Source organism: Adiantum capillus-veneris, chromosome 20 (genome assembly GCF_014529385.1).
Source record: "Adiantum capillus-veneris isolate H3 chromosome 20, ASM1452938v2, whole genome shotgun sequence".
Taxonomy (NCBI): Eukaryota; Viridiplantae; Streptophyta; class Polypodiopsida; order Polypodiales; family Pteridaceae; genus Adiantum; species Adiantum capillus-veneris.
The window spans coordinates 43911225-43938924 of record NC_140950.1 but is presented as its reverse complement, the minus strand read 5'-3'; the positions used below and the strand labels follow the sequence as shown (position 1 = coordinate 43938924).

At 43.7% G+C, this 27700-nt stretch overlaps 1 protein-coding gene and 1 pseudogene across 1 annotated transcript in view; both read right to left on the bottom strand.

Annotated features, from left to right (window-relative positions):
* LOC147432440 (AT-hook motif nuclear-localized protein 8-like) overlaps positions 1 to 27700 on the bottom strand; it is a 54309-nt gene that overhangs the window by 23243 nt on the left and 3366 nt on the right. The window lies entirely within an intron of this gene.
* On the bottom strand, positions 807 to 1366 carry LOC147432441 (uncharacterized; annotated as a pseudogene).

The window sequence follows — 27700 nt, the reverse complement described above, 5'->3', positions numbered from 1 at the left end:
AGATGCCAAGAAAATGCACATTAAGTTTGTTTGAAGCTTGTGTGTTTAATGAACAGTGATCAAGGGCTGATTGCAGGCCGAGTTCAATGCTGAATGTATGTCAAATGCGGCTGAAAGGGAAAAAATATGCTTTAATAATGCTAAAAAGTGGTATGCTTGAAGTGGACACGGATGGGGTATTGTGCCATAGGATTACAGTGTTCAATGTGCTCTACCGGCCAGTCTTTACGGCTCGTCAATAGGAGCTACGGGTAAGAAGTTATGACAGTTTTAAGTTGAGTCAATAGCAGATCTGTACCGGATTGAGCACCTGCTGATAAAAGGTCAAAGGTGATAGGAATGCATCTTCGTCCCTTTGCATATACAAACAATGATCCGCATGGCTGCGTTTAAAGCCTTGAGACAACATAAAAGTGTCAAACTTCTTATACCATTGTCGTAATGATTGTCTCAAACCATACAGAGCGCTTTTCAGTTTGCATACAAGTTCCTCGCGTGTAGGAACTACAAAACCTTCAAGTTGTTTCATATATATGTCCTCTTCAATGTCACCATGCAAAAACGCTATCTTTACATCCATTTGATTCAATTCCAAATCAAGCACCGCAACAAGAGCAAAAAGGACACGTAAATTTGTAAGCTTTACAATAGGAGAAAAGATTTCTTAAAAATCAATTCCGTCTTTCTATGCATATCCTTTTGCAACCAATCTTGCCTTGTACTTGGGTTTCTCATCCACAATCTTAATCTTGTATACCCATGAAGAGCCTTTCTCCCTTAAGGCAATGGCACAAGATCCCCGAGTATCATTTGCATACAAGGATTCTCTTGCATTGAAGCTCCCACTTATTGCTTGACTCACATGTCTTAGCCTCTTTCTAAGTGAGAGGGTCCCCTTCATCTGTCAGCATAATATAATGCAAATAGGGATCATATCTACTCACATTCCGCCTTGGACGAGTAAAACACCTCACCCAATTATCCACATTATCTGGAAATGGGTCTACATTAGGTGGAACAATGATATCATCAACAAAGGGCTGTTGTACATTATTTTCAGCCCTGTTTTCAGCATTGTTATGTGGCTGCACATGCCCTTCAAGAGCCTCATTTTGCTGTCCAGCATCATCTGCCTCAAACACCACTGGTTCATCAACATTTTTAGCCATATGTGGTGCATCCCGAAGGTCAAAATTAGGCCTAATAGATGGCTGTACATGCTGAAATTTGACCTTCTTATGGTCACCAGTAGAGCCACAATTGTTTTTAAGCAGCCTTGCCTCGTTAAAAACAACATCCCGGCTGCGTACAACCTTTTTGAGCTGAGGTAACCAAATTATGTAGCCCATTTCACCTTCTTCACCATATCCCATGAAGAGGCCTTTAATGGACTTTGCATCCAACTTACTCCTCAACTCAGGTCTTACATGCACAAACGCTTCGCAACCAAAGACGCGTAAGTGATCATATGAAGCAGGTTTACCAGACTAAACCTCTTTAGAGATGTCACCTTTCAAAGACATGTGAGGGGATCGATTACATTCAAACCATAGTGCCCCTAGGATTACATCCTCATGCTTGAGAGGAGAGATAAAGAAGTCCTCTTTGTCCACATAGCTTTGGACATGGAGCCTTAATTTCTCGATTAAGGGAGTGACTGAAGCTTCTTGCCCCTTAAAAGCACCGTCTGCGGGTAGGACATCTCCCATCTCATAGGCTTGTATGCTTAGCTTGGTGGCCAACTCTGTGGATATGAAATTATGAGTAGAACAAGGGTCAAAGAGAATAAAAACATCATGTTCTCTTACCTTTCCCCAAGCATGGCATAGAGGAGATCCTTTGTGGTGAGTTTCCTCCTCTTGGATTTCGACCAAGGTAGCTCTAGGAGGCTCATGGCGGTTGTTCTTTTGGGGACAAGCGCGGTACGCATGCCCTTGCTCGCCGCACTTGAAACAGCGGTTATCCTTGCAATAACGCTCAAGCTCTTCAGTAGAGAGTTTATTTTTACTTTTGTAAAGTCCCTTCTCTTTAGCTTTGTTGGAGTTGCCCTTAGGAGACTTTTGAACATTGTCCTTCCCCTTGGGCTCATTGGAACCATAGTCACATGGGGACGGGGACGGGTCTCAAGGACGTGGCGGGTCCCGGGGACACGGACGTGGCAAAACAGAGGACGGTGGACGCGACAGGAGACGTGCTTTAAAAAACACTAATTCTTTGCAAATTTAATACTGAGACAATAGTGAACACTTAGAGCACAAGATTGCAAAGAAAAAGTGGTTTTTGCATTCAGAAAAAGTCGGTTGAGCAGGGGGTTGAGAAGTGGCAGCGGGGCCGGAGGAAGGAGAAGGAGGAGGGCTTAGAGAAGCTTGGGATCCATCTTGAGATGCCATTGATGATAGATATTAGAGAAGGGTTGAAGAGAAGGAAAGAGGAGTAGGAGAAATCTTGATGGGGGAGAGAGAGAGAGAGAGAGAGAGAGAGAGAGGAACTTCAAGTCTTCAAGGAAGTGGCCTTGAGCCTTGGACTTGGGTATGATAGTAGATACTATGAGGCTATGAGCCTTGAGGCTTTGAAGTGGGTGATCTTAAGTAGAAAGAACTCCCCCCAAAATGGGGGTTTGAACTTTGAATTTGAAATTTTGAATCCCCCCCCAAAAGGGTGGTTTTGAAATTACCCCCAAAGGTGCTTTTGAAGTTTGAACCCCCCCCCCCCCCCCCCAAAAAGTGGGCGCTTAAAAACGTTTTGAAAGTTGAATGGCGGCAGCCCCGCCCCCTGTCCCATAGTTACCCGGAACGCGGAACGGGAACGGCGACGGGATCCTCGCGGAACGGGGGAACGGCTAGGGGTCCATAAAGGGAACGGCACGGAACGGGAGGTTAAAAAACACCCAAATAGTGCATTTTTTGGCTCCTTGTGTTTAAATACAAGGAGTATTAGAGTGCTTTGACTCTAATACTCACAAAAAACTCGTTTTGAAGACCATTCAACCTTGCTATGACTAGATGAAGATGAGAGAGAGAGAGAGAGAGAGAGAGAGAGAGCTTGAGAGAGTGAGAGGGAGAGACTCGAGAGAGTGAGAGGGAGAGGGAGAGATTTGAGAGAGTGGGAGGGAGAGGAAGAGAGCTTGAAGGCTTGAAGCCTTGAGCCTTGAGAGAGTGAGTCTTAAGAGGGAGAGATCTTGAGAGTGTGAGAGGGAGAGAGCTTGACCCTTGAGGATTAGCTTGTGGAGAGAAAGGGGGAGGGGGGTGCATTTTATGAGTCCTTGAGGCCTTGCACACTTCAATAGAAGCCCAAACATTTACTTCAATTTTTCCAATTTTTGCCAAATTTGTTTGTAGCCGTTGGCCGTTCCAGAGGCATTCCGGAACATTCCGGGGGCGTTCCGAAACGTTCCAGAACGGCCATTCCGGTTTGCATTGGCCACCTGGAACGTTAGACGTTCCGAGACGTTTCGGAACGTTCAGGAAGGGAATTGTCCCCCGGAACACCGGAACGGGGGCTAGGGGGCGTTCCCCGGTAACTCTGCCCTGTCCGCGTCCCATCCGTGTTGGTCACCGGGGACCCGCGTCTCGGGACCCGTCCCCTGCCCCGTCCCTTGTGAGGGACGTCCCCAAGTCCCAAAAACAAGTCCCCGTCTGCGTCCCAACGTCCCCCGTCCCATCCCCACATAAAAGGGCCGCGTCCCCCTCGTCCCCTGTTTCTATGATTGAAACCCTTGTTTTCCATGGACTTAAAATTTCTTTTAGCCCCTGTTTGAAAATTGATTCGAGAAGCCACCATAGTATGGTGTATAACCGCCAATATGGTGTGTGGCCTTTGGGAGTTGACATACTCTGCCATTTCTTCGATTAAGCCCACAAAAAATTGTTGCTTTTGCTCTCCGAAATCCAACTTTTTGAAGACAGTGGCTTTGAGTTGTAGGTCCCAAAACTTATCTACATATTTGTGAATGGATTCGTAGAGAGAGAGCTTCAAGCTTCGCCATTCGGTGAGTACTTTGTCTTTGGCATCGGTGGCCAAAAATTGCTTCATAATGGAAGCTCTTAAAGCTTTCCAGGTTCGTGGAGCTTCACCGTTGGCTCGTAGGCTAGACCACCATTGCTTGGCAGACTTTTGAAAGTGCATAGCTACGGACTCCGTGAAGCCCTCATCGCATCGAATTGTTGGATAAAGGCCAAGACTTTGTCCGTAGCACCAAAAGTGTCATCATAGGTAAGGAAAGAGATGCTCTACCTCTTGAGCTTGGACGACCTCTTCCATGCAGCATAGGATTTCCGATGGCCTATTCTTTTTTATGGTTCAAAAGTTGCACTATCACTTTCTTCAGAAGATGAAGAATTTGAGGAAGATGGAGAAGAGGGTGACCTCTTTCTCGCCTTTTTCTTGCCTTGATCTTCTTGGTCTTCACCATCACTTTCATAAGAGGAAGAGGATGAAGAAGATGGAGAAAAGGGTGTCCTCTTTCTCACCTTTTCCTTCTCTTGCTTTTTATCATCCCTCTTTGAACTATGGTGTGGAGAAGTGTGCGATGGCCTTCTGCGTTTTGGAGGTGATGGAGAGCGTTTAGTCCGCCGTCTTCATGGAGCCATCTCCGCCGAGATGGCAAGAGACACTTCTTTCTCGTTCCTTCGGTGGGAGCTCTTGAATTCTCCTTTGGGAAGGAGATGCATCATCAAGGAGCAAATTTATGAGCCCTTCGTATGGATCCTCTTCTTCTTCCCGAATCGGAGAGAGACCTCTTTTGGAAGTCTCACAAGGAGGCTTCCTAGGTACTCTCTCGTCATGGTGGGGAGCTTGGAGAATCCCATGAGCACGAAGCTACCATTGAACTTCACTTTGGAGGGATTGCCCATGACTTGTTGAAGCCTAGAAACAAGGTAGTTAACAAGCATAGGGACATCATTAGTAGCCTGCTCATTAGCAAAATCAAAGTTATCAACATTAATTTCACTCTTTACTATTGTAAACCATTCTAACAACTTTTGAGGTGTAAACTTTTTAGGTGTACCTTGGCACTTCAAGCCCTAGCTATTGCTACTCTTTACCCCTTTAGAAAAAGCACTCAAGCTACTGTACCCATGGCTCAAATACCATTAATTGCAAGGAATAGAAGAGAGGGTCGTTCAACACCAAAACAGCACCGGCTCTTGTCAAGCTTCTAATAGCTCAATAGTGGTTAAGCCGTAGGCAAGCCCCGTAGGAGTCCACTATTAAGACCATAGCTCTCGACGGTGATGCCCCGTTATCTGCACAAAGACAGGCGCACTGCAAGGCTGAAAAATCCCTATTCTACTTACTCACATGCAATCAATAATACCAACCATTTATAGCTAGCTTGAGGATCTCCCTTCTTGAGCAAGAAAAGAGAAACCTTGTGCTCTGATACCAATGTAACATTTAATGGCCTAGTAACTTGTGTGTAGCGGAAAATAGCATGAACATAGTGAGCATTTCATTAGAATAGATTCCTAATGAGAATAACAAGAGTGCTTGGGTGGAGAGAGCAACAAAAAGTATAACACCTAGTTAGATAGCATGAACAATACTTCAAAACAGAGAGAAATTAAGCAATTGACAACAATTGAGGACCAGATTTGCATGGAGCCAGTCCCCTCTCCAAACGGCTTTCTATTATGGTTTCTTCCATCAAGAGAGACATTTTACAATACAATTCTTTGTGTTCCTTCAATACTAGCTAGTGCAATGAAGATGACTAAGCAAAACACTTACCAAACACAACATCAATTCCCTCACGGTCTCAGACCCAAGACCTCACACACCTTCGAAGATGGTGAGAGCTAGCGGGGTATGAAAGTAGATTGAGAGGAAGGAGTATTCTTACGAGAAAGATGTACATCTCCTCACATAATCACTCATATTAGCATAGCTTAGCTTAGTAATTAGCATGGTAGAGGAGATGAGGATGCATTAAAGCTTGGCTCTTGGTTGGATTTGCATCACAAAGCCAAGAGTTGTTGTGTAGGCCTCCCTTCTCACAAGCTTGGAGTAGATAATAAGCTTTTCATTAACGCTTGAGAAGAGAGAGAGAGAGTCTTCTTGCTCCACACATGAGATTGTGTGAGTGTGTAATGCAATAATCCTTGAGAAAACCAGTCCCTCTCTCTCTCTTGGTCGACCCCTCTTGCTAATTGCTCATGGTGCAACCCTATTGGACCTCCCCAAGCCTAGCCAATAGGATTTCAAGAGCATAAGTAAAAGCCTTCTGACATGTGTCCCCCTTTCCCCTTCTATAAGAGCTTTAGGAAATTAATAAATGCAACTAAGCTCTCATTGGATCCCCTTGCCTCCTGGCCAATAGGAATCATGCAAGCCATTGGGCTGTTGAATGCTCATTGGACCCCTTGGGAGACTGTCCAATAGTCTTCTAGAGAGCTTAATTTTTATTGGCTTTTTTATTAAGTGTTTTTAAATTAACTAAACTAGACTTACTCTAGCCTAATTCTCATTGATCCACCTCCAAGGCCATCCAATAGAATTTGAGTACACCTTGTGGGCATCTGGGCTAGGGAGCTGACATGTGTCCCTCATTCCCTTTGTGTAAAGGGAGCTTGTGTGTGTGTGTGTGTGTGTGTGTGTGTGTGTGTGTGTGTGTGTGTGTGTGTGTGTGTGTGTGTGTGTGTGTGTGTGTGAGTGAGTTTCTCTCTAATCTCCTACAACTAGGGCTCGCCCCCTCCTATGTAGGGATGCATGAAGACTTTTGGGACACACACAAAGCATCCAATTTCCCTAGTGTTTGGCCTTTGGATACAACCTTTGAATTTTGGAACCTTAGCATTTTGGAAGTCTTAATGGGCTGAACCTTAGGGTCTTTTTAGCCCACGTTGCACCTTGCTCTTTTGCAGATGGCCCCCCCCTTTGGACCCCTATTTTCCCTCCTTTGGATCCCTACTGTGGCCAATCTGCTAGCTTAACCAATATTCAAGCTTTTTCTCCCCTCGCACTTCCCCATATTAAATCATCAGTTTAACATGAGAAAATCATCTAGGAGAATTAGATATTAGTTATTATGACAATATTAATACTTGAGCAAAGTTACAGAGTACAAGGGTCTTCTCTGCTCAAATGCTCGTCAACACACCAAGTTCAGAGTGGCCCTAAGTTCATATTTATAGGCCCTTGGCCTTCAAAGTCAAAAGCAGTTACATGAAAAGCTTCAAACTCAAAAGCATTGGGCCAAAAAGCGACGAATGTGGGTCGCGGAAATCCGTACAGTCTGCCACCTTTCACAACGCAAAACACAGAAGTCCTTATTGCTGACACGCCAGCAAGTCAACGCAGTTTGCAAGATTTCCATACAGTTGTCCACGTCATCATCCGTCAACATCATCAGTTCGTGACACAAAAGAGGAGTGACAATGTGTAGGCTATGTAAACATCAAGGTAGTCTGTACAATGAATGTAGCATGAACAAATTTTGGGGGTGCATAATGCCATGCGATGTGTCCCTGATCTCGACGGAAAAGAACTGACAACCATGCCCATGAATCTGATGGTCACGCACCAAACACTTGTAGTATGTAGAGATCCAAACTAGGAGAGGTATGTGACAAAGCATCGTACAGAAACTATTTCCAAGGCTCTACCCCCGGAAACAATCCGCAAACTATCAGCTTTGCAAGTAACGCCTTGCTTTGCATCTCTGGATCAATGATCCCAAGTCCTCCCTCCTCACTACACAAAATGCTTGTCCCCCAATGGACTCGTGGTCAAGTGTAAGTAAAGCCATCTAGGCCATCCCACAAGAACTTGCCTACAAGGCGCTTCAAACATGCCATGATGCCGGAGTGAAGAGTCAAGTGAACCAAGCCATCACAAGAAGAACCTGATTCACCACAAGGTCTGCCAGCTAGAGATAAATGTAAGGATGACCAATGGCAAAGTTTCTTCCTGATAAGACTACAGTACGGGTGCAAAGTACTGCTCAATTGACACATCAGCATGAAAACCCAAATATCTACAAATCTGCCCTCTCTGTAGCCAAGTGAAATTATCCTACGCACCCCACTGACAATCCGCATCCACTCCTGCAAGACAACCAAAAAACCTGTGCCAATTTATGAGAGCACCATTGGCCAAGAGAAAGGTAGCAAGAGCATCCCGTAGACTGTCCAAGGTGGGTGTGTCATATTGTCACAAGACGGGCACCACGAGCCAATAGAAAAGAGCAGACTGAATAGACTTTTAACACTTCAATAACAACTGAACTAAAAGAGAGAGACGACACGCGACACGGAGTGGCGGAATTCCACCCCATAGAGTATTGGCCCCAAACCTTGGCGCCCCTTTCGGTTTTTCTTCTATATTGCATCAACACAGTACAAGCCGGTACTCCAGACTCTGCACCTACTCCAAGAAGCATGCCAGAGAATGAGCCCTTAACCTCATATTTAAAGGCCCTAGGCCCCAAAAGTAGTTTACAGTAAAAAATCTTTAAAACTCAAAAGCTTCTGGTCCAAAAAGCTGCCAACGTAATTTACGAAAATCCGTATAGCCTACCATGTCATCATGCCAACGCAATTTTCAAAATCTGCCACATCATCAGTTTTTGCGTGTGTCCGGATCCTGCTTTATTTTAATCCTTTATGTCACTAGGGCCCCCCTGGGCAGGGTCCCCATAAGTTGGTAGGACTTCATTAGTTTTTGCGTGAGTCCGGATCCTGCTTTATTTTAATCCTTTATGTCACTGGGGCCCCATTGGGCGGGGTCCCCATAAGTTGGTAGGACTTCTTCTTCTTCTGCTACTTGTTCTTCTTAGGGTTTAGGCCCCTTGGCCGACATCTACAAGTTGGCTCCATTCTTTAGACTTTGACACGTTAGCAGTTTGTTACATCGCCCCTTCTTGAAAGAGAGTAATCGTCCGCGATTACAGCATATCTGCAAAACAATTCAAGTTAGCTCAAAAAAAATAAGATTAAAAAAATTCCGAGGGACATTCCCAGGGACAATCAATTTGCTCTTTTTATTAAGCAGATAGCTTCTCCTTTCTGCTCTTTTGATCAAGGAGTTAGCTTCTCCTCTCAGCTGTTTTGATAAAGGAGTTAGCTTCTCCTTTCGGCTGTTTTGATCAAGGAGTTAGCTTCTCCTTTCTTCCCGATCGGAACTCTTGATATTCCGACGTAGTAAAAGTAGCCATCACACCCAGACCGTACCGATCTTCCACAAGTGTCTTGATGCACTAAAATAACATACCCAGGCAATCTCATCCAATTAGGAATTTTCAGTAGTTGGCACATCACAATGCAACACAAATGCTTACATATGCATGTCACAAGACATAGAAACATAAAGCCGCCGATGAACACTCCTCCCGCATAACCTAACAAGGTCCGGGCCAAGAGATATTCAACGACTCCCTCATCACTCCTCCCGCATAACCTAAAAAGGTCCGGGCCGAGAGATATAGAGACCTTTTACAACCAAACGCCCCCTAGACCGCAGCCTGCGTCGTTTGGAGGTGCTGAGAGTAGCCACTGCTCAGACTTCTTAATACTCCTGCATAACCATCCAAGTCCGGGCCGGGAGTTACAACAACAATACTCCCCCCATAAATAACCACAAGGATCCGGGCCATGAGTAAAAAAAACAAACAGCACTTTTCAATCATTCAATACTCCACCCGCAAATAACCACAAGGGTCCGGGCCATGAGTATGAACAAGCATTCTCAAACATAATCTCTCACTACTCAACCCGGGAGTAAAATCACCAATCATTGAAACCAGTATTAAAACCAGAGTCAAATATTTCAAATGGGCACCAAGACAGGTTCAAAACAAATACCATCCATTTCAAACAAAATCAAACAGAACTCAAACTTAAAAAGAAATCTCGACATCAATCGAGCTCGAAAAGTCGACTGACTTTTCATCTTGAAACCTGCACAAAAAATTAGGGTTAGGTTCCTTCCATGAGGTCGTAGCCGAGCACAGCATGGTCCATCAGCTCTTGGACAGATTGTTTCTTTGGCAGCGATGGTAGTCCCAAGAGATAGCGATCACACCGAACCTCCAAGGTCATCCGCTCATGAAGAGACATCTACTGAGAGATGTCGAGAAATTTCAAGTTATAATCTGCTAGGGTTTCCATGGCAAGCATTTCACGATATCCCACTCTGCTAGAAGTTGCACTCTGAAGAAAGATGTCAGAAACCATATAACTTCAGACAAAAAAAAAATTCTTGAAAGCTTGCCAAGTACTTGGAGTGTGTGGCTTGGTAGCTATAGACATCAACATCTGCATGGCACTGCTTTTGAGAAAAACAATGACTCGAAACAAATATCGGATCCTTCTCTTGCAAGTGATCTTAATGGCTTATGCCCTGTAAGACATGAGCGGTGAAGACGGGAGCGCACCCGATGCACGATGAAGTAAGGGTGGGAGTGGCTAATAAGTCCGGGTTGGAGGGCGAAGATACCTCAAATAAAATTCCATCAATAGCTCTGTCTGCTCTTTTGTAGACCCGGTATGCTTTCAAAAAAGCACGCGCCTGATGCTCTGATACCACTACCACAAGACGGGCACCACGTGCCAATAGAAAAGAGTACACTGAACAGACTTTTAACACTTCAATAGCAACTGAACCGAAAGAGAGACGACACGTGACGCGGAGTGGCGGAATTCCACCCCATAGAGTATTGGCCCCAAACCCTGGCGCCCCTTTCGGTATTTCTTTATATTGCATCAACACAGTACAAGCCGGTCTCTCCAGACTCTGCACTTTCTCCAAGAAGCATGCCAAAGAATGAACCTCATATTTAAAGGCCCTATACCCCAAAAGCAGTTTAACTCAAAAGCTTCTGGTCCAAAAAGCAATGCCAAAAGCTGCTAGCGTAATTTATGAAAATCCGTACAGCCTGCCACGTCATCAACCAGCACAAAACGTGTAAATCCATACAACTTGCCACGTCATCATGCCGGCGCTAAATAAGAAACACTGGCTGATTTAGCGCTAGCTTTTGGAGCCACTTGCTTTTGAGTTTGTCAGCTTTTCATGGTTTTGCTTTTCCCATGGCCAAGGGCTTTTAAATAAGTCCCTTGGGCTCTCTGTGGCTCATTGGGTGCTCACAAGCCAGCAAGTAGAGGCGACCCAAGGGCAATTGTACTTTGCTCAAGCATTAATACAAAAAGAAATACCGAAAGGGGCGCCAATCTTTGGGGCCAATCTCTCTCGGCGCGGAACTACGTCGGGCCGTGTCGACTCAATTGAACTGTGTGCTTTAAGGTGATTCTCTCGTGTGCCGTGTCAGATTCCATACTTGGGGTGTCTAAGTTTGTTACAGAGATAGACGACACAAGACGAGGAGTGGCAGAGTTCCACCCTAAGTGAACATCGGTCCCGAACCTTGGCGCCCCTTTCGGTATTTCTTTATATTGCTCGAACAAGGTACATTGTGGCTCTTGCTCTACATTTGCCCACGGTAGAATGCCAGAGTGAGAACCCACAAAAACCAGTACAAGCTCCCACATGGCAATTGTCAATGCAATTCGCGGAAATCTGTCACATGACAGTTGTCAACGCAAATAGCGGAAATCTGTACTACTCTGCCATGTCATTGGTTGGTTACGCGTTCAATTTTGTGTGTGTGGGGGTGTGGACTGCTGTACTTTAGGCCCCATCGGACGGAACCATAAGTTGGTTGGAACTTCTTTTGCTGCTGCTTCTCTTAAGGTTTAGGCTTCTCGACGGGGATCTTCAATGGCTTGACACGTCAACAGTTTGTGGCATCTCCCTTCAATTAGTTTTTTCATTCCAGATTGGAGCTCTTGATATCCTAGGTCGTTGGCTTCCCAAAAAAATCTCATCCAATAAGGAATATTCAGTGGTTGGCACATCACATATGCAACACAAATCCTCACATATGCATGTTACAAGACACGACGAACAGCGCCGTTGAGCACTCTCTTGAGTGCAAACGGTCTACAGTATGAAGCTACTCAACAACTACCTCGTCACTCCCCTTGTAAATAACCTAAAAAGGTCCGGGCCATGAGCTCAAAGGACTTGCACAACCTAACTCCCCCAAACCGCAGCCCATGGTCACGGGGGACACCCATTTTGGGCTTCCTGTCCCCACTCTTCCATCCCGCCCTCTTTTTTACACTTAAAATCCATTTGAGCCCCGTCCCCACTCCTCGGGACGCGTCCCTTGTGACTATGCCGCAACCTGGTTCGCTTGAAGGTTTAAGCATACAACTAAAAGCTCCCCAAACATCCCGTCTGCGTCGTTCTGAGATTCAAACAATACCAAAACAGCATTTCTCACTACTCCACCCGAGAGTAAACCTAAGCATCGAACCCAATATTAAAACCAGAGTCAAACAGTTCAAATCGGGACCAAGACAACTTCAAAATTAATACCATCCATTGAGCTGAAGGAGATAGACGACACGAGACAGGGAATGGCAAAGTTCCACCCCAAGAGAGCACTTGCCCCAAACCTTGGCGCCCCCTCTCGGTATTTCTTTACATTGCTTGAACAAGGTACACATTGTGGCTCTTGCTCTGCATCTGCCCGCGGTAGAATCCCAAAGTGAGAGCCCATAGTTCATATTTAAAGGCCCTTGGCAATTCAAAAGCAATTACATGAAAAGCTTCAAGTTCTAAAAGCATTTGCTGTCCAAAAGCTGCCAGCCCGCAAAGTTCTAAAAGTTCTAAAAGCTTCAAGTTTCGTATAGGTTGCCACGTGGCAACTGTCAACACAATTCGTGGAAATCTGCCACGTCAACAGGTCAGCGCAAATTGCGGAAATCCGTATTGTTCTATGTCACAAGACGGGCACCACGTGCCAATAGAAAAGAACAAACTGAACAGATTTTTAGCACTTCAATAACAACAGAACAAAGAGAGAGAGAGAGAGAGACGACACGCGACACGGAGTGGCGGAATTCCACCCCAGAGAGTATTGGCCCCAAACCTTGGCGCCCTTTTTGGTATTTCTTTATATTGCATCAACACAGTACAAGCCAGTACTCGAGACTCTACACCTTCATACTAAAGCATGCCAGAGAATGAGCCCTAACCTCGTATTTAAAGGCCCTTGGCCTAAAAAGCAATTTACAGTAAAAAGCCTTCAAACTTAAAAGCTTCTGGTCCAAAAGCAAAGCCAAAAAGCTGTTTCCAAAATTAGGGTTTGCAAGTTTTAGGGTTAGGGTTTCCAGAATTAGGGTTTCTGGCAAAAATTAGGGTTTCCATTCTTTAGGCTTTGACACGTCAACAGTTTGTTACATCTCCCCTTCTTGAAAGAGAGTAATCGTCCGCGATTACAGCATATCTGCAAAACAACTCAAGTTAGCTCAAAAATTTCCGAGGGACATTTCGAGGGACAATCAATTTGCTCTTTTTATTAAGGAGTTAGCTTCTCCTTTCAACTGTTTTGATCAAGGAGTTAGCTTCTCCTTTCGGCTGTTTTGATCAAGGAGTTAGCTTCTCCATTCGTCCAGATCGGAACTCTTGATATTCCGGCATAGTAAAATTAGCCATCACACCCAAACCGTACTGATCTTCCACAGGTGTCTTGATGCACTAAAATTACATACCCAGGCAATCTCATCCAATTAGGAATATTCAGTAATTGACACATCACAATGCAACAAAAATGCTCACATATGCATGTTACAAGACACAACAAACAGCGCCGCTGAGCACTCCCTCGAGACAAACAGTATGCGGTATGAAGCTACTCAACGACTACCTCGTCACTCCCCACGCAAATAACCTAAAAAGGTCCGAGCCATGAGCTCAGAGGATTGTACAACCAAACGCTCCCAAGACCGCAGTCTGCGTCGATCGGAGGTTCAAGTATACAACCAAACGCTCCCCAGGCATCGGTCTACGTTGTTCGGAGGTTTTCTAGCATACAACGAAACGCTCCCAAGGCATCCGCTTGCGTCGTTCCGAGGTTCAAACAATATCAAGACAGTATTTCTCACTCCTCCACTCGGGAGTAAAAATCACCAATCAATGAAACCAGTATTGAAACCAGAGTCAAACATTTCAAATCGACACCAAGACAGGTTAATACAGATAGCATCCATTTCAAACAAAGTTCAAACAATATTTTCTCAAACAATGTTCAAAAGTATATACCTAGATGAATCCAGGATAAGCCCAGATTCACCCTTGAAGGAAAGTGCAAGGTATAGACCCATGGTAGTCACCCACAAGACAATATAACCATCAGCTCCATCATGCATAGTATTGACTAAATACCACGACATCCCCACTAACGTCGTCAGTGCCCTCTGCATCATAATCAAAGTGCATCTGCTTCAAGAATTCTGGATGGATGAAGTTCTCTATAGCTCCGGGGTCAAAGAAAATAAGGGCTTTCAAGCCGTTGACTTTTCCATAAGCTCTGCATAATTCATTAAAACTCTCGAGGTGTATACCATAAATATCGGGTACTAGTGCAATAGCAGGTCTAGGCTTCTTAGCCGGAAGTGGCTGCGGGGATCTGTCTGTCGTGGGAGCAGAAGGTTGCACTGAGGACGTCGAGGGTCGCTCAGGACATGTACTGAACGTATGCCCTGTTTGGAAACATTCGAAGCATCGGCCTTCTTGTAACAAGGCGTCTCGTTGAAGTTGTGTCAAACAAGGCCGTTGAGGTTGGTTTTCACAGGATTCTCGAGAATTTGTTCGTTGTTGCCAGGAGTTCTGGTTAGTGGCCGAAGGTTCTTCTATGGTAAACTCCAACTTTCCTTTCATGAGCTTGTAGCCGACCGCGGCATGGTCCATAAGCTCTTGCATGGTAGAGACTTGCTTGGAGAGACAATATTCCTGCAATGGTGATGGTAGTCCAATGGTGTAGCGCTCGCACTGGTCCTCCAAGGGAATGAACTTAAAGGACACCGGAAGGTACACGTCGAGAAACCTTTGGTTATAGTCGTCCATGGTTTCGATGGCAAGCATTTTTAAGTTGCCCCACTCTGCCAAAATCCGGACTTCAAACATTGAAGTCATGTAACTACGCGCAAAAACTGTCTTGAAAGCTTGCCAGGTCCTTGGAGCATGGGGTTGTGTCGCGATGGAACTCCACCATTGCATAGCATTATCTTTAAGAAATCCCGTTGCTCGAGGAATCTTGGATTCTTCTTTATAGTTCCCCAAAGCATAGATGTTGTCGAATTGCTATAGGAACTGCAATGCTTTCTTGCGATCTTTCACCCCGGAAAAAGTGAAAATTTGACTGTCGTGCCACCATCTTTGAAATCTTTGGGTTGGTTAGGCGCATGTCCCGGGTATGGATAATAAGGGTATCCATATGGGCTCCAAACATTGTAGCTTGGTGGCGGTGGTGGTGGAGGTGGGGGCAATGGCGGTGGCAAAGGCGGTTGCACTGGATCAGGGTCAGATGGCTGCACCATATTCCTGAAGACTCCCCCGATCGGAACAAACGGCTGAGAAGGTTGCCGATTGGAAGCTCTCGTACTTTCTGGTGCCGGAGGAGGAGGTACCACCTGGGGCATCAGAGGGGGTAACATGTAGTTCAAAAATTCTTGAAAACTTTGCAGCATCGAAAGATTCTGCTTAGGATGTCGCGAAAGAATGTCGTGAAGCTCGTTGAGCAGAAACTGCAAATATTCTGTTGAATCGATGAATTCCAAGTATTGGGTTCTTAATTGGCTTATGCCCTGTAAGACACTGCGGTGAAGACGGGAGCGCGCCCAATGCGCGATGAAGTAAGGGTGGGAGTGGCTAATAAGTCCGGGTTGGAGGACGAGGATACCTCCCAATAAAATTCCAATAGCTCTGTCTGCTCTTTTGTAGGACCGGTATGCTTTCAGAAAAGCACACACCTGATGCTCTGATACTGACACAAGACGAGCACCGCGTGCCAATAGAAAAGAACAGACTGAACAGACTTTTAGCACTTCAATAACAGCAGAACTGAGAGAGAGAGAGAGAGAGAGAGACGACACGCGACACGGAGTGGCAGAATTCCACCCCAGAGAGTATTGACCCCAAACCTTGGCGCCCCTTTCGGTATTTCTTTATATTGCATCAACACAGTACAAGCCGGTACTCGAGACTCTGAACCTTCGTACTGAAGCATGCCAGAGAATGAGCCCTAACCTCATATTTAAAGGCCCTCGGCCTAAAAAGCAATTCACAGTAAAACCTTCAAACTTAAAAGCTTCTGGTCCAAAAGCAAAGCCAAAAAGCTGCCAACGTAAATCACGGAAATCCGTACAGCCTGCCACATCATCAACCAGCGCAAAACGCGAAAATCCGTACAACTTGCCACATCATCATACCATCGCAATTTTTGGAAATCTACCACGTTGCCCTTAGGGTTAAGGTTTCTGCAATTTTTAGGGTTAGGTTTTCCAGAATTAGGGTTTCGATAGTTAGGGTTTTTGGCAAAAATTAGGGTTTCCATTCTTTAGGCTTTGACACGTCAACAGTTTGTTACATTCTACCACGTCATCAGCTGGTTACGCGTTCAGTTCACAGTTACAAGGAATGGCCATTTTCAAGTTCCCGTTCCCATCCCAATTTCTCGTTCCGGATCCTTGTTCCATGTTTCAAACGTGAGTATCCGAAACAAGGAATGGCATTTCATGCATGTTGCCGTTCCCCGTTCCAATTTTCCGTTCCAAGTAACTATGGTTCAATTTTGCGTGTGTGTGGGTGTGGGCTGCTCTAAATATCTGTACTCGCATGTCTCCACTGAGAAAAACACCCTCTCACTTATAGTTCCTATAATTCATTTAGAATTATTTTTCCTGATAATTCCAATAATTCATTTAGAATTATTTTTCTTGGTGTCCAAAGCAACAAAACCCCTCACTTATGAATCCAATAATTCATCAAGCCAACACCCAATGTGCCAATGCACCCAAAAAAATGAACTCATGCTAGACCACTCTTATGCCATTCGTGTGGACTGCTTTCATTGGTGTGGTCCCAAGCAATTGAAGCAAAGTTGCTCGCACTTTGCCCTTTGAAACTCCGATTCGGACAATCTTTTCTTTGCTGGAATTTCATCCAAAAAGTTATCTTGCTCACACTTCCCCACTACATCTGGTGGTAGCTGAACATTGCATCCTCCACAGCTGGCTCGCCACTGGGAATTATCCCTTGGGTAATATACTCCCTCATGACCCAGGAGTGGACTACCTACTTCAAGCCATCTACTTCTTTGTTAAGAAGATGATGCCTGACTGCTAATCGCCGGAAACGGTCCTGCAACTTGTCGAACTCAATTCGGCTTACCGTGTCCCTAACCTTTAGCAGATGACTCGTGACATTCGGTATATCGTATATACTTTCCGAGCAGGGCGTGAGATCACCCTCAAAGTCGAACACTATGTCCAGCTCTTCCTCCATTTGGAGAATATGCTTCATAAGCAATGTACAGCCCTGCTATTACAAATTCAAGCCGTGCTTGAAATAGGTTAGAAAAACATATCATTCCTATCACCTTATGTAGAGATACTTCAACAATTGTATATCAATTTATGCAAACTTCAAAGAACAACAAATTAGGTATATCCCAATGTATTTACACCCTTGATGTAACTCAACGCAAGCCATGCTTGCCTGAAATGTTTTTGCAAACTTCAAACAAACAATGCATCATGGCATGTAATAAACAAGTTTTGCAAAGTTCAAGCATACCCCATAGGCATAATTCATATGCATGTGCAATTTTGAAAGTATTGATCACTCTTAAAATTAACGATCATTCATGCTTGCAAATGCATGCAAATGAATGGAGATTGCTAAGTCTAATAACAGCCCTGCTGTAACAACAATCAACACAAGCTTCAAGCTTGATAAGCTCACATTTACCCCTTGGGCGGTAATCATTGTGCAAGTTTCAATTCAAATCACCAAATTGAAAGTGAAACTGAAACTTGAAAATGAGTACTTAAATCTTGTCCATTGCAGCAATATGCCTCCCAATACGCGGCCATAGCAGCTAAAACACGCGTATTTTATTTAGAATACACGACGTCCCATATTGAAACGTACAATACGTCTCATAATGTTTTCTATTCTAACCTTCTTTTGCTCAAAACGTATGTCTTTTTCTAAGTGATCAATTGTGTTTTAGAGCTTCATGGTGCTTGTTTATGTATGCTATGGCTACATATTGAAGAGTCATTGAGGAGGCCATGAACCGCTTCATTTGTTCTTATTAAAGTATCATATCTAAAAAAGTTGACACATTTTATTTTTGATTCTCAAAAATACGTCTAGTACGCGTATTGTACACCGCGTATTAAACGTCACGTCCCGTACTGTAGCTGCTATGAATACGCCGAAGAATCCTCAAGGGATACCTTGCATGCAGGTGAAAAGAATCCCACCATATTGTGTCTTACACAATCTTTGAAAAAGATTCCAATCCATCCCCAAAGCTTGCTCCTAAAACAAATGTTTGGAAGACACTAAAAACAAATCTCCATCCCGGCTCCCTGTAAGATTCACCTTATTCAACTTGTTAGCCTTGGTTGGTGTCGCCTAAGCCTTGGAAATCTTTTTGTCTGTTTCAAGCCGTGTCGAAACCTTGTCTAGGTGTGCTTATACCCAAGGGTCGTGCCCTGGATGATACAATTCCTTGAAAACTGTTGAGCCTTGAAGGACTCCCAATCCATGACCTTGAAGGTTGCTGCTATGCCATTAGCGCGAAGCTCTAGTGGGAATGGCCCTTGGCCAATTTAAGAACCACTTAGGGCCTCAAGTGTGAAAGCCCTTGAAAGAAAAGCCATGACGCTGTAGAGAACCGCAGACGGAGAGAGTGAGAGAGAGAGAGAGAGAGAGAGAGAGAGAGAGAGAGAGAGAGAGAGAGGTGATGGTGTCCTCCATGGCCCTTCGCTACCCGAGCTGCTGTGACGCAAAGTGTACAACCTTCTCTAGCGCACTCAGCAAGCCCACCTAAGCTCATTTTCATGTCAGTGCTTGGTAGAGAGAGTAGCGTTCCATCCTAGGCGTCTCAACACCCCACCACAAGCATGACACCAACAAAACAAAACAAGAAAAATAAAAGCCAAAAATAAACCGAAAATCAAACAGAAAGCAAAGCCACACTACCAAAAGTTAAAAGAAGCTTCACATACCCACCCACACACAGACTCATCCATACATGCACCCAAAGCAACCCTTGCAAGTACCAACTTAAAAGAGAACAATCCACACATAATCCAAGCTCCACTTACCTACATCACACACATCAACGCACCCCACATACACACATATATATACCTTCATTAGGCCAAAAAAGACTAAAATTATAAATTATGAGACCCAAAACACTTGCAAAAGCAAAGGACACAAGAAGACGAATAAAGAAAACACTAAATCGCTTTATTTGTTTCTAAACAAAAATGGGTTAAAACAATCCATTATACACTTGAAAACGCTTTTACAAAAGGCAAGTACAGATAATTACTAACAAATCTTTCTTTCCAACCAAGGGATTTTTTAGACTACAAAACTTGGACTTCAAAAATTTACCTAAAAGTACTATGTTTTTTCTAAGGCCAAGGGGGGAGCGAGGGGGCGAGGGGTGGTACCCTTTACCTAATAGTACTTGTAATTGAGTACTGTGAGACTTTCTTAACTCTAAATATTCATGAGTAGTGCTCGAGGGCATACAAGAGCTTAAAGGAGGGAAAATTACCAAAATACCCCTGTACTTTGTGGAGATTGTCACAAAGTGATGATGTGGCGGACAACAAAAACCCTAATTTCTGCCAGAAACACTAAAATTCCTGCAAACCCTAATTTTTGCCAGAAACCCTAATTTCCGAAAATCACGGAGGCTAAGAGAAAAAAAAAATCGCTCATCATTCAAAAAAAAAAAATTTGAATGATGAGCGACGCGAATTTTGCTTTTTTTTATATAAAAAAAGAAAAGACTCTCTAAAGAGAGAGAGAGGACTATTGCTTTTGATTTTAAAAGCTTTTGGGGCTCTGCTTTTGGGCATCCCTTGTAACCTTTAAATTAGTGGTGAGGGCCTCACTTCTCAGAGCATCTGGACGCAGAGTCTGAGAGTGAAACCCTAGCCACTCTCTTGTACTTTGATCTGATTAATATAAAAGAAATACCGAAAGGGGCGCCAGTCTTTGGGGCCAATATCTCTAGGCACGGAACTCCGCCGGGCTAGTGCAAATCTATTGTGATCTGTGAATTTTGAAGTGGTTATTTGGTGCCGTCGCGGTTGATTCTTGACTTGGAGTGTCCAAGTCTGTTACAGAGATTCCCAAAATACCCCTCTAATCTCAAAAATTCCCAATGTACCTCTCATATTTGGCCAAAATTTACCAAAATGCCATTCAATTTTGCCGAAATTCCCAAAATACCCCTAATTAACCTTGCAAACATGCCTAAAAACAATTTCTTTTGCAACTCTTCATGGAAAGATTGGATCTCCTCAATAGAAGATGATAGAACTAGGACTTTAGATGGTATCGACGCTTCTTTAGCGGAAATTGTTCATCTTTTGAGCACAAGTGCCTCTATCTGTGAGCTCATTCGTAAATCTAAGACACTAGAAGATAGATCTCCATCGCCATAAACATTAGATTATGCAAAGATATTGGGGCAAATCCATCCCAAAATGATGCAAAGGATATATTGGGAATTTTTTAAAATTGAGGGATATTTTGAGAATTTCCACAAATTACAGGGGTATTTTTGTAATTTTCCCTAAACAGAATTCTTATACTATACGTCTCAAATACTTTATAAGAAAAAGAACCTAACTTCATGACTCTATCTAGGTGGTAATTCCTGTACATAACTCTATAATTGAAAGTACTAGAGCTCTCAATGCTGGGATTTAAGTCTTAGGAAAACCTTGCACTCCATAAGAAAACACATGCGCATAGTCCCCCCTCCCCCAGCAGCGAAATATACGAGCAGAGTGTCTACCTTGATAAGAGAGGGTGGATGACAGTGTTTTCCAATCAAGCCTTACTTGTGCATCAATCTAGCTTCTTTCTCTCCTTCTCTCTCTGTACCTCCATGCAAAAGCTACCAATGGCCATAGCTAGAGTTACATCCCGATTAAATGTCAAAAATTGCTCATTTACCTTCCTCAGTTGTACTTGTAACTATGCCAGACCTTGTAAATGATTAATGTATTTACGAGAAAAGAATTATCTAATTAGTTGTGTGCACATCATAATAGATCTAGCAGTTTCTGGGGCCTCAGGTGCGCCCAAGTTTGGGCCCTAGCACCTCAGGGAGACCCTAGCAGAAAAATACCCTCAAGCCCTAGTGATTGGGAAATCGGGTCTTCAATGAAGGGGTAGACAATAGCCTCAGATTTCAGGCTCAGGAAAATGCGCACGGTAGTGCAAGCACATGAATGAGATGGGGTCCTTAGAACAACAGTAACCCTAAGGTCTGAATTATTTTTACGACCTTAGGATAAGTCAATTAAATTATTTTAAATGATTTGCGTTGGACCAAATGGCCGGACAAGTGCGAACAAGTAATGCCAGAGCAGTGTCGGTACGACATTGCGTTGGGGAGCAGCTAACAATTTCATTAGTAGCATCTCTATGTGCAGTTGTGAGTTAATTTGCACATTTCATTAATAGCCTAGGGACTTTTAAAAGTGAAAGTTGAAGGGTTTTTTAAGTTATTAAGTAAGTGTGCCAAGTGGCACACTTACCAATGCAAAACTACCTCACACTCTCACTCTTACCCTCTCTCTTCCTAGCACCCCCTCTCCCTGATGGCTATTTAGGAGCACCCCCTCCCCCATTTCTCAGTGTTGGCAGTGCTCCTACCTCCCCTATTGTGAGTATACTCTACCCATTGGAGCCCTCCATGAAAGCTTGAGAGCAGCCCCTTGCGACATATGGGGTGGCCGCGTGCTCCCATTGTCTAGAACAAGGGTTCTCATAGCCATAACCAGCTTTCGGTAAAGTTTCATCGCGAGAAGTTGCAACGGGCACTCTCTCCGTAGAGTGTGGTGGCTGTAAATTCTCTATTTTCAGCCCCTAATCATCTCTTTTAGGGTGAATTTCAGCAAAATACACATAGAATCTAGTTCTTCTCTACCTACACCACGCATACACAAAGTTTGGTGCGATTCCATCGCGAAAAAGGTCTCTATTTCGGCTTTGGAAGATGCTCAGGTAACATTTTCAGGTTATGTGCACAAAATTACAGCAAGCATGTGTGCGTGCATTTTGCGTGTTTCTCTCTTGTTTTTGTTGGAGGAATGATTATGCAAAAAGAGACACAGTTAGCGGAAGGTAGACTCTCATTTTCGAGAGCTTCCGTTGAGTTTTGGTGGAAGATAGACTCTCGTTTTCAAGAGCTTCCCGAAATCTCATAGCAAAGGGAAAATCCTCTTAGTATTCTAAGAGTAGCTTTCGCACTCTCTCAATCAGAAGCAGAAAAGAAAGAATAGAGGACGGGCAATTGCCTCGTTCCTGTGCTTGTAAAGATTCTCCCTTAGTAATAAAGATAATCTCTTTATGGGGGGGACCAACCCATCTTTTGGTCCCCAATGAAGTGTCAAGCTCGCTCTCTCTCTCTCTCTCTCTCTCTCTCTCTCTCTCTCTCTCTCTCTCTCTCTCTCTCTCTCTCTCTCTCTCTCTCTAATTCTCTTGAGTATTTGAAGTACAATTAAAAGTCAGTTTACGCTTCCATATTTTTTGTGACAGTGGTATCAGAGCAAGGTAATCTCTCTCTTCCTTAAGGGATTGACGACTCTTGGCAGACTGCAGAAATGGGAGGACGCGAAATAGAGTTCTCTCTCCTTCAACAGCAAGTGGTAGAGTTGCAAAAAGCTCTCTCCCATCCAGAAGTCCAAAAGATTCTCCATACTCTTGAGAAAGGGAAGGAGAAAGTGCCGATGGGGTCGGGAGAAATCCCGCAGAACCCAAAGGCGCCAGAACCAAGGAAAGATCCTTTAATTGGAACCTACCGCATGCACGAGAGGCAGAGGAAACCTCCAGAACGTCATGTGCGGTTTAATCCAAAGGTTCAAGAGCAGGATCCTCTTGATTCCCCTCAGTTCTCTTTCATGAAGTATTTGGATGACATAGTCGCTCCGGAAGACATGTTTCTTGACGATCCGTTGCAGCAAGAAGTGCATTCAAGGGAAAAGACTCCTGTCCACAAGGAGTCTTTGCATAGAAAAGAAGGAGCACCATAAGAACAAACACCACAAGCAAAAAACATTCAAGTCGGGAGACAAAGATGTGAAATTCGACACCTACAATGGACGGTGTGATAATGACAAAGCTTTGGCTTTCATCCGCCAATTTGAAGTTGCATTTGCAGAAGGGAACTTTAAAGAAAGATCCAAGCTTCCCCATGTCAGTATGTACCTGAAAGGCACCGCCAGCAGCAGTGGTTAACCCCGATCTTGGAAAATCGCAAACCCCAAGATGGGATTGTTTTCAAGGAGGAGTTCTACGCACAGTTCCTTCCTCCAGACTATGAGGAAGAGGTAAAGAAAAAATAGAATCGACTCTCACAGTCAGAGAACGAACTGTTCCATGCTATGTGGATAGGTTTTGGACGTTCTCTTGAAAGTCACGCCATTCAAGAAGATTGACGATTCGGAGAAGATGCACAAGTTTGAAGCAGAATTGCATGAAGCCTTGCAAAAGGCTATGAAGCTTTACCCTCGAGGTAACTTGCAGATACTTATGGAATCAGCTCGCATAGCTGATGGAATACATGACAAGGGTACTCCTAGGAAGATGGAGCAAAGCACTTATCATGCCAAGCAAAAGGCTCTCCATGAGCAGCCTACCTCTACTTCTTCTTCTCAAAAGAAGAAAAGAACCGCCTCTGAAGCAGAAGCAAAGCCAAATCAGCCCAAGAAACGGAGATATCTCTCTCCTGCTGAATTGAGAACCTACATCAGCGAAGGAAGATGCTTCAAGTGTGGACAAGTTCGACATATGAAGGGTGATTGTCCTACCAAAACTCCGCAACCACCCTCTTCCAATGCAGTCCCAGATGTACAAGGAAATACAACTAAGGATGGAAAAGAAAGAGCTCTTCTCAAAGCATGGGGTAGTATCAACAACCAACGGGCTCTTATTCTGTTTGACCCTCGTAGTACAGACAAATTCATCTCTACAAAGTTAGCCGATGACCTGAATTTACAACCCAATCGTTTTGGAGTTTCTATTCAAGCACAATCTACTTTCAAAGGGCAAAACTCTAGGTCTACTCCAATCATAAGGAAGCTGAATTTAAAGGTCGACAGCTACAAAGATCAAGAGTCTTTCTTACTAGCTTCACTTGAAGGGTGTGATGTTATCTTGGGAATGCCTTGGCACTACAAGATGCATCCCATTCCTGTTATGTTCAGAAAACTTTATCCTTTGAACATAAAGGAAAGGAATATCTTTACTTGCAAATGCAGGATTGGCGTATCCCTATCGCCAATCACATTGCCATCAAGAAAGTAATGAAAAAGTGTGTTTCAACGCACTTGATTTTTGCAAGAGAGAGAGAGATCTGTCTGCTTCACAACTTTCTTCCTCTATAGAGCAAAAAAGACTTAAGTTATTAAAAAGTTTTAAAGATTGTTTCGCAGACGAACTTCCAAATGAACTCCCACCTCCTCGACCTAAGGATCATACAATTGATTTGATTCCGGGGAGTTCTCCTCCAAATCAGCCCCCTTATCGAGTTAGTCTAATGCAGCAAGAGGAAATTCTCAAGCAGGTTAACGAACTTTTGGAGAAGGGCTTAATAAGGCCTAGTACTTCTCCATATTGTTCACCTGTCTTGCTAGTACAGAAAAAGGATGGCACATTCCGCATGTGCATAGACTATAGATCTCTAAACAAGATCACAATCCAAAATCGATTTCCAATCCCTCCGATTGACGACATTCTTCACAAGTTACAAGGAGCAAGTGTCTTTAGTCGTATAGACTTGAAGAGCGGTTATCATCAAATCCGCATAGCTCCTCAGGATGTGCATAAGACTTCATTTAGAACAACCTTCAGGTTGTATGAATTCTTAGTGATGCCTTTTGGACTCACTAATGCACCAACCACATTCAACAGAATCATAGTTTTTTTCTCACGTGCATGATTGACCAACCATGCTTCTGGACGCGTACGAGCCCGATTGGGGTTTCCATACATGGGGCAGCGATTTTAAAAACTGGCCAGATTTTGGGCATTTTTGAACCGAATGGCCATTCCGCCCATGTGCGAACCCTTTGCCCTATAGTGCTATTACAATATACCAAGGAGTGGTTTGTTGTATTCTGTGGTTTTTGTGCTACTCTCTAGTGTTTTCTAGGGTGCCGTATGGTATCCCACGTATGGAATCTTCAGGGGGTCTGAACCGGGCTTGTGGCGGGCTTCCATACCTGCCCGCGTATGCCGCATGGTTGACGTTAGATGAACAGAATGATGGATAGAATCTTCCACTCATATAGAAGCTTTACAGGCGTTTTCTTCGATGACGTCTTAATCTTCTCAGAGACCGAAGACGAACACTATAAGCATCTCGCATTAGTGTTTGAAGAATTACGCAAACACAAATTATTTGTGAATGCTAAGAAGAGCGATTTCTTTCTAAAAGAAATCCACTATTAAGGCCATATAGTATCTCACAACCAAGTGAGAATGGACCTTGATAAGATTCAAGCGGTTATAGAATGGCCTGTACGAAGTTTCCTCGGCCTCTATTCCTATTATCGGCATTTCATTGGAGCCTTTGCCACGATAGCAAGTCCCCTCCATGACCTGACAAAGAAGCGGATTCCATTCCATTGGGGGTATGGACAAAAACGAGCTTTTGAAAAGCTTAAGTATCTACTCAGTCATGGACTTGTTCTCACCGTCCCTGATCTTCGCAAACCTTTTGAGGTATACTGCGATGCATCTCGAGATTGTGTAGGAGCAGTTTTGAACCAAGAGGGTCACGCCATAGCCTACGAAAGTCGGCGCCTTAAAGATGCAGAGTTGCATGTTTCCATATACGAGAAAGAGCTAATGGCAGTAATTCATGCTCTTTCCATTTGGAAACACTATCTGTTAGGAGCTGATTTTATTATCAAGACAGATCATCAAAGTCTTCGTTACTTTCTCACACAGAGAAAGTTATCAAAAAAGCAAATGAAATGGGCCAACTTTCTTTCAATGTTCCATTTTCAGATTTTACACACTCCTGGAACAAAGAATGTAGTTGCAGATGCTCTCTCCAGGCGTCCAAAGATCAATGCACTGACAACAATTTATCATGAGGAATTAGAATCTCTCAGTGAGATGTATCCTCAAAATCCAAACTTCACTACAATTTGGGCAGATCTTCAAGCTGGTCACTCAAGGCCACCTTATTCCATTAGGGATAATACGCTCTATCGTCAACAAGCAATATGCATAGCTCAGCCCTTACGACAGAAGGTGATGGATGAAGCACATAATTCTCCTTATGTCGGACATCGGGGAATTGCTGCTACCACTAGTGCCCTCGAAAGGTATTTCTTTTGGCCAACACTCCGTGTGGACATTGAAAAACATGTACGTGAGTGTTTAGTCTGCCAATAAGTAAAATATGACAGACATAAAGTTTATGGCAAGCTTCAGTCACTCCCTGTGCCTAACACGCCATGGGAAAGTATTGCCATGGATTTTATAACGGATCTTCGTAGATCCAAGAATGGAAATGATGCAATCTGGACTATAGTATACAGATTCAGTAAGCAAGGACATTTCCTTCCAATAAAGAAGACAATCAAAGCTGATCACATGGCTAGAATATTTCTAGCTCAGATTTTTAAACACCATGGATTGGCAAAGACTATTGTCAGCGATAGAGATCCCCGCATGACTAGTCTATTTTGGCAGGCATTGTTCGAAAACTTGGGAACTAAGCTTGATTTTTCATCAGCTTATCATCCTCAAACAGATGGTCAAAGCGAAATCGCTAATGCCACTATTTAGATTTCCTCAAGTGCTATGTTTCGGAACGACAATCCAAATGGGAACAATACTTACCGATAGTTGAGTTTGCGTATAATAATACCATCCATTCCTCAACTGGTAAAGCTCCCTTCGAAATTATTTATGGAAAGCCGCTCTTACTTCCTATTATGATTACCAAAGTCTTCGCTGCAGATGAATTTGTGCACAATATTGATATTGCCTATCAACAAGTAAAGCAAGCGATTCTTCGTACTCAAGAGCAACAGAAGAGAAAAGCAGACAAGCACAGAAGAAATCTCAATCTTGAAAAAGGACAATGTGTCCTGCTTCGATTTGAAAAAGCGGGTCGGGAAAGGGAAAGTTGTAAAACTTTCCCATAGATTTTACGACCCTTTCAAAATTACAGATAAAGTCAATGATGTGACTTTCACATTGGATTTGCCTTCTCACTGGCGCATCCATAATGCTTTTTATGTCAGTCTCCTCCGACCATATGTTGGACCTCCTCCAGTGGCGCCAATACAAGAAGATCCTCCAAGAGTCGAAGAGATTGAGGAAATCCTTCAACCTAAACACATAATACACCACTCTGAGAGACAACTAAAGTCGGGGAGCCTACATCGAAAGTATTTAGTCAAGTTCAAGAATTACACCCCTTTAGATGCAAAATGGATGACTGAGTTCGATCTTAAGGACTACCCAAACATCTTGCACACTTATGTTGACGCTCTACAATTGAGGTCAACTATTTAGAACCAAGAGGCATGTAACTATGTCAAACCTTGTGAATAATTAATTTATT